The following is an 8,168-nucleotide window of genomic DNA, read 5'->3' on the forward strand; positions in this document are numbered from 1 at the left end:
AAATATTATATAATATATATAAGCTGAAATCAATCATTTTCTCAATTAATCGATTAGTTTCACTCAAAACGATGTATCTATCGTTAGTTCAATAGTATTAACTACTCTATCTATATGACTGATGGCTGTTGGAGCTTTTTAACACTTATTTTGATTTTAAAAAAAACACATACAGCAACTTTAATTATTTGATCTGTAAACATTGGCAAGTCCAAGGTGACGCCTTCAAGTGACTTATTTAGTCCAAAACCTGTTGATTCTGGTGGCCCCTGTGGACAAAAGCAGTAGTGCATCTACCGCCTTGTTTCATTGATTTCAAGGGGAATCCATAAAGAATAATAACTACATATAAACAGCCAATCTTCCCTCTGATGGTCGTGTGAAGCATTAACCCATTAATCTCCATATTCGACTGTAATTACTCAGTAAACGTTCACACTGTTCTCTTGTCTCAGCAGCTTCCTGACACATTTATAAAACTGACAGGACCTCGCAGAGAGAACTGCTCGCTCAGCACCAAACGTCCTCCGGCTCAGAGTGAGCAAAGAAGAGTGTCGAGCTAAAGCTAAAGGGAGCTGCAGGCCAACATCAGAACATCTGTTAAAGCCATTGTGACGCAGCTACAATGGAGGGAAACACCAGACAATCACACACACTTCATCCAAAGTGAAGCTCCCACAGTCACTTTCTTTCTTCCCTCGTCTTCATCACCCTTAAAGAATCACTCCTCCTCCTCCTCCTCGTCCCTAGGTCAGCAATTATGCCCCTCTTTTTTCTTCGATGCAATGTGAATAAAACATTAGCTATCTTTATCTCGGCTAACGAGCTACAGTGCCGACACAAGCCATTAAATCTTAAGCACATTGCTGGGGGATAATGAGAGGCATGATCCAGGCGGTCAACTGGACGCCGTTCGCCCTCCGTACTGTACGTGTCTGATGCTGCGCTGCACTCTTATATATGTACTCTTATGTATATTACTGTGTTCTTACTCCGGCCGTGATCAACTAATCGCTCTGTGTAGTTCCTCCACAACGGGCCCATCCAGCGCCTCAGCGTCCAAATATAACCCGCTAACCTTCACGCGCCAAATACGGCTCGATGCAACTCCTGCTTCCACCCCTTTTGGGTGACAACCAACAGCAAAGCATGCTGGAGGATACCGGCCGGTCCCAGAAAACCTGGGGTTGCTAGGCTACACGAGGACACACACACACACACACACACACAGAAAGAACATCAGGACAGTTTCAGTAAAATGAACAAAAATAAAAAGGTTTTTCCCCCTCTTTTCTCCGGGAGGTGAGGGAGTCAAACGGTGGCTGTTTGGCAGTAATTATGTGTGCTAAAGGTCAGAATGGAAATTACGCCCTGAAATCCAACACGGACATGAAGGCATCAAGCGAACTGCAGCACACAGAGAACAGAAAGGGAAGAGGTATGTCAAATACCCTAAAACTGAAGCTCAGAAACACCAAATTATGAATGAATTTATGGGAGCGTATAATTTGGAACATATGAATCAAAAGAGCCTCGCCTGCTGAATGTTTAATTACATAGCAACATGGCCACCACCGCTCTGGTGCCAGTAAACCGATCGCGGAGCGCTAGCTTACAGCGAAGGGTGACTCATATGTTCTGGTGTGTGTTTTTATCTCCCTCCCTCCCTCCCTCTCGCTCTCTTCATACCAGTTTTCCACTGCCGCCCTGCCAGCGAACAGCTACGGAGCTACGGGGGCTTAAAGGGTGAACGGACGACAAAGAGTGACAACAGTGTTTTTATTACGACAGCTGAAGTTCTCTGCTGGTTCCTGCACTGTAAAACCAGACTGAACTTGGTGAAACTGATCACATCCAACCTTTAAAAGTAACACTAAGTTAAACAAACATTGGTGGTAAAGAAGCTTTACTCATTTTAAGTGACACTGACTTCATTTAGTCATTTCTGTCCTGTGGAAAACAAAACTTTATAACTGTATTCAGTGATTTTGGTGAAACTGGATCAGATTTTATGAAGAAAATATTTCCTGGTTTTCCCTCTGATGTCCTCCGGCTGCTCAGCTTCAACTCTCTGAGATTGAGTTTCCTGATGGACAGATAGCTTTAGCTAAAGCAGCTAACTGCTAATTAACTACCGCTAACGGTATCTGTCGTTAGTGGTGCGACAGAACCGGGCTCAGCAGACAGACGTACGTTACAGTACCAAGGTCATTTACAGAGTTTCTGATGGACAGATTGATCAGTAGCCAACTGATAACTGCCGTCAACTGGCACTGATGCTAGCTCATAGCACTGAACACTATTGGCTGCTGTAAACACCAATCAATAACTGCGCCTGGTCCCTCCCTATCAACCAGCTCTCTGCTTCCTGTTTCATGGGGAATTTAAAGGTTTTTAATGTGGAAATTATACTTTAAACATATCAAACACGCATTGTTGTTCCAAGAAAAACTATTTTTATATAAGTCTTAATATGTCTGGAGGGAGTTTCAAGAAGTTTTTGGAAGCTAAAGTGAATGGAAAGAGGGAGAAATAACAGAATGATGGCTATGGTTGTTAAAGGAAGGAGTCCTGTAAAAGGAGCTGAATGTGCTGATGTGGAAGAGAAAGAAAAGAATGACTGATAGAAAGAAAGAAGATGCCAGATATACAGCGAAAAAACAGAGGAGGAGGAGGAGGAGGAGGAGGAGGAGGAGACAGTGATGAATCGAGAGGAAAGGACGCAGTGGGGAGGAGAAGAGAAAGTTAGTTTTCCCACCAAAATGCCCCCGGGGGGAACGGCCCTTTACAACAGCGAGCTACTGTCTCCATTCATCAAGAGGGGAGCGACTCAAACAGCTAGTCAATGTACTCTGACAACCACACACACACACACACACACATAGCAGCTCCTCTCTGTGTGATGTCGAGTGTTTTACCAAATAAACTGTTCGTTATTCGGGTTTTAGCTCCGGGCTGATTTCACATGGAGGAAGACACAGAGTGCGACCGGGTAATTACAACAAGGAACTCTTAAACTGCACACAAATACACAAAATGTTCACAGAGGAAGACGCAACAAAAGGCGCACAAACACACAAAAACACACAGAAACACACATTATTTACCCCCAGAGCTCCCCCTGGACTCTGTACACTGTAAAACAATATCTGTTTACATGTATGTAAAATGTTAAATCTTTTTTTTTTTCAGATATTTACTGTTTATTTGAAACTGTTAAATTCAAGTTTAATACTGTTAAAACATTTCTATAAGTATCTGTTGTGTAATTTCACATGTATTTGTTAATTGACAGATATCTTGTATAATTCTGAAAGTTTTCACAACAGAAATGTTGAATAAATCTTGTTTATCAGTGTGTAAGCATTGGTAAACTCAATTCCCCTGTATTTACAGCTATTGCATTGTTTTTAGAGTATAAATAACTTTAAACATTACCAAAAAACAGAAAATACACAAGATTTAATGTCAAATTAAAGCTAAAAACTGTATTTTAATTACAGAAATGTTATTTTACTGTATTTATTTGGATTTTTTTTACCAGTTTCTTTTTTACAGTGTACATCTGAGAATTAAAGCACTAAAGCAATATCAGCGAGTTATTTCCTGGAATGAAAGAAGAAGAAAAAAAACAGAGAAATGAAGGCAGTAAGCTCGCCTGCCAGCCAGCCCATCAGCCAATCAGCTAATTACACTGGTAATTGTGGTAATGAGGCTATGGAGAGCGCTCATCTGTTGGCCAGAAACCCTGTTCGTACGGCCACTTCCATTAATAACCGCAGACGATACAACCACCGCAGGGTCTGTTCAATCCCAGCAGCACCTGCATACAGATGCTGCAGCCACAAAGGTCCCGCCTTTTCAACCCGCCATTGCTGCGGTGAATTATTGCCGCCGCCCCCCCGCAGGAGGACCCCGGCTGGATAAACACCAAAAACTGTTTCCTCTGCAGCTCCGTCAGTCGCTAACTTTATAGCATCTGAACCTTTTAGTTTATTCTGAGGCTTTAAAATGTAAAAATTACTTTAAAAACGAGGTTACTGGACACAAATCGTCTCAGGGAGGAAAGTATGGAAGCCCACATCTGCCAAAAAAAGGATTCTGTAAGTCAATATAATGAGAAACCTTATAGAAATACTGACTTTAAGATACTAATATGATATGATACTTGGAGAACGGTTTTCATAAAGACTTTAAGAATCGTCACACTGGCAGAAATGACGCTTCCATTAGAAACCTCTCCATCAAGAGAGATCTGCAATAATCTTGCCTGAACTTGAATATATCATTATATACTGTAGTTATATATATATATATATATATAGTATATATAGATAGATAATTTGAACCTCAATGTGAAGCACCGCTGTGTGTTGCAGGTGCGATTAACGCTCCTCACTAATGGGACGTGACATTACGCATCACAGCAGCTTTCCATCCTGCTTTTCTCCCTATCGACTATTCCTGTGTTCCTGTTTAGCACCTGATTTTTAAGGACTTCTATTGTGATTACTTTTAGACAGCACTTGTGGGTCACATCTTCACAGCAGGAAATGATGACCCTTTTAACAAGGCTTCGGTTCTCAGCGGGGGCCGTTTCGACATCACATTATATACAGACCGCGGCCATGGTTGGATGGCTGTATGATGTTTGATGGAGCGATGGACACATTTCGGTCGGTACCATGTTCGTTATAACAACTCACAGTTTAATAAAAACAGTTATGTTACAGATACCATGTGTTTTAATTACGATCCATGTGTATCAGTATCAGTGTCACAATTTTTGACAGAATGGTGTTTCAGTGTCGTTATATATCTTTCCGGGTTTCACCCACTGTGACCTCTTAAAAACCTCCCTCTCCTCTTTTGAGGGCTGACGTCCGGCCACCCCGGCTGAGACTCCGCAGCTCTACGCCGTGGGGTGGTGAATGGGACAATCTGCGGGCAGTTTCGCGATCGGGTGGGGGGCGGCTGGTCACCGGCGGAGAGCTCTCAAACTCTGGCAGATTTGCATAAGAAAAGGCCGTCAGTATGAGTCCACCGGCGATGCGCAGAAATTGATGTTGGCCTTTTCGCTCTGCAACACCTTGAACGCCGACCTTCTAAATTCGAGGGGGGGGCGGGCGGGGGGGCAGGGGGGAGTTGGAAGGAAGCGTTGAAATCTGTAATGGAGGAAAGAGCAGCATTGGAGGGGATTTTAACTACACTGTAAAAAACTATCTGTAAGTTTATGAGTTTACTTGAAAAATCTGTAACTGTAATTTGATTGCTTTTACATGTGTAAATATTAAAATTACACAAAAAATATTTTTTTGGGTGCTCCAGCTGCTGTTTTTTTACAGTGTAGAAATGGATGCAGGGAGCAAACAAACTCTCTAAAGTTGTAGAAATGGTGCTGACAGTCAGCTGGATCGCGTTGTCGGGATCCAATCTTTGACCTTTTATTTCACTGAAAGTAGATTTTCCTGAAAGGTGATCGCGCTGCGTCTGAGGTCATGATCTTCTGTTCTCTTCATCCCTCTCAGAAACCACCTCCAGTCTGTCCTCTATCTCTCCTCCTCCTCTCTCTTCATCCTTCCTTCCACTTCGTCCATTTTCTTTTTTGGCTTCTTTTGCCCACGCTGTCAACTCCGATTGGCTCTAATAAGAGGCCCCCAGCGTACAGTGTGACAGATATAATCACGTTTGGAAGAACAGCTTCAGCCCGTGGGACAAACAGAGGGGGAGGAGAAGGGGAGGAGCAGGAGATGGGTAAGAGGAGGATGAGTGGCGGGATTAAAAATAAAGAAAGGAGGAGGAAGAGGAAGAGGTGAGGTAAGGGCAGGAGGAGTAAGTCTGTTGGTTTTATAAATTATAAATGTAATAATGAAATTTTAAACTGATACCTAAAATGTTTGTAATTTAAGGTCTATGTGTGAAACATCTGCGAGGATCTATAGTCAGAAACTAATTATAATATTTATTATTATGTTTTAAAATATTAAAATCACTGTAAGTGCAAATCACAGAAGACATTTTATTAAGTATCGATGGAATAAAAGTGACTAACGATAAAGATATTGTGTTAAGTTTTAAGGTTTTTCTAGTTAAAATCAAGAAGCCCTCGCAACCCCCTGTGAAGCTTTGGCGACCCCTAGTGGGCGCTCCGACCCCCAGGTTGGGAACCACGGAGTTAAAGTATTGAGATCTCTAAAAACGAACAAGCACAACAAGTTCAGATGAGCCGAGCAGCCAATGGGTTTTACATCAGCTGTCACATAAAATACGCATTATATCTCTTTAAATGAGCAGACGGGTCACACACGGCGCCGGTTGAGTCCAATCCTCGTTCACTCGTCTGTAAACTGCATTAAAACACTGACTTAAATCTTTTCTATTCATTCCTTCTTTTTTTTAAATGCACATTGGACTTTTCTGTGAGCGCCTCCGTACAGTCGGACTGTGCGTCAATGAGACGGGTTTATTGGGGAGGTTAAAAGCACGAGAATATCTTCACGCTGCTCATCAACGGGGGAGCTTGATTGATATGATCTGATGTGATCTGACAGGAGGGGGGAGGGGGGAAGAGAAGGGGGGAGGGAGTGGAGGGATTTAAAAGCTAAAGAGGGATGGAGGCAGAGGAAGAGAGAGATGGAGGGAGATGAAGGGAGGGAAGAAGAAGAAGATTTTAAAAGTGAACGGCAGGATGGATAGATAGTGAGGTGGAGACGGAGGACAGGAAGGAAGGGAGGGTAAAATATTAAAGGTTTTAGCCTGGAGGACTGAGAGAGAGAGGGATGAAGGGAGGAGAGGAAGGAAAAGAGATAACATTGGGTGTGAAAGTATAGCATGTAGACAGTGTCTGCAACAGAGGAGGAGGAAGGTGAGTTAAATGTGTTACAGCTGGAGGTAAAGTCTGAGAGAAAGGAGGGAGGAGAGGAAGATAAGTGACATTATGAGGAGAGAAAGGAGGATGAATGGGGTTGGGGATTAGGCTGAGGAGGAGAAACAGCAGAAGCAGAGAGGGTAAGAAGAGAGGGAGGGCAAAGCTACTAAAGCCTCCGACTCAGAAAGGAGGCGACATATATTACAGAGAATTGGCCATCGTGGAAAATGCGGTGCAATTAAAAAAGGGCATATTGCCGTGAATGGCCTCAGATGTGCGTTGCCCCGGGGCAGGTTGTGAGCAATGGCACACGTTTGCATCATTTCAGTGACATATTTTTTAGGGGAATGGCTCCGTTCTGATTGTTCTTGGAGTTCATCTGGAGTCAGCACAGTGAGGGAGGCTGCAGCAAGCCCCAACGCCCCCCCTGTGCTCCTTCATCCCCCTCTGACTGCTTCTTCATCACATCTGCACCAACCCGCTCATAAAGGTACAGCCGCCCTAAAGCCTGATGTTGTGTTTGGAGTCAGGGAGACGTACAAACAGCTTTAACATTCAGAAGTGCTTCAAAAGCTGGTTTTGACCTGATGGAAAGTCTCATGTTTTACAGCAAACCCCAAATGTCTGTTTGGGGTTTGCTGTAAAACATAGTTGAATATAATACTACAATAACCCTACTAATAGGTCTACAGGGTTTCTTCTACTCCCCCTCCTTATAATAAACATATTTCTGTCCTTTTTATAAGAGTTAAACTATTATTTATATTATATATTATACTAAAAGCTGGGGAAATCTGTTTTGTTAAGACAATACTGAGCTGGCTCACAACCAGGGGGTCTAAATATAAAAATCTTTTAGTAAAAATGGTTAAAAAAATCTCACATTAAAACACAGTTAAATGCTGCTAGAACTGCAATAATTATCCATAAAGCTCTGACAGCCATCCATCCCTCAGTCTGTAGTCTCTGGTTCAGTCTCATCAGGCTGTGATTCTCCTCAAGGTCACAATAGCTCATTTTATACAAGAAATAGTCTCAAGCTCAATGAAATGGCGACTACGAGGACTAACATCATCACACATGAATACAACTGAGTCTCAGCTTTCCAGTCATACCCAATTTATACAATTCCAACACTGTTTAGGGACCCCAATATACAGAAATATTCAGTATGTCCAGTTTTTCCATCACCAAACTTTTGCCTAACTTTGCACCTGTGTTTAACCTCCTCCAAACACTGTAACTGTAAATAAGTTAAATAGTAAGAACGTGTAGTTATATGATAAAATATGGAATAAAA

The 8,168-nt window shown here is 42.4% G+C and overlaps 1 protein-coding gene across 1 annotated transcript in view; it reads right to left on the bottom strand.

Moving 5' to 3' along the window:
* dag1 (dystroglycan 1) overlaps nt 1–8,168 on the bottom strand; it is a gene marked incomplete in the record, with an annotated part of 24,702 nt that overhangs the window by 15,945 nt on the left and 589 nt on the right.

Source organism: Morone saxatilis, unplaced genomic scaffold, assembly GCF_004916995.1.
Source record: "Morone saxatilis isolate NCDOM2014 unplaced genomic scaffold, NCSU_SB_2.0 Contig18, whole genome shotgun sequence".
NCBI classification, from domain to species: domain Eukaryota; kingdom Metazoa; phylum Chordata; class Actinopteri; family Moronidae; genus Morone; species Morone saxatilis.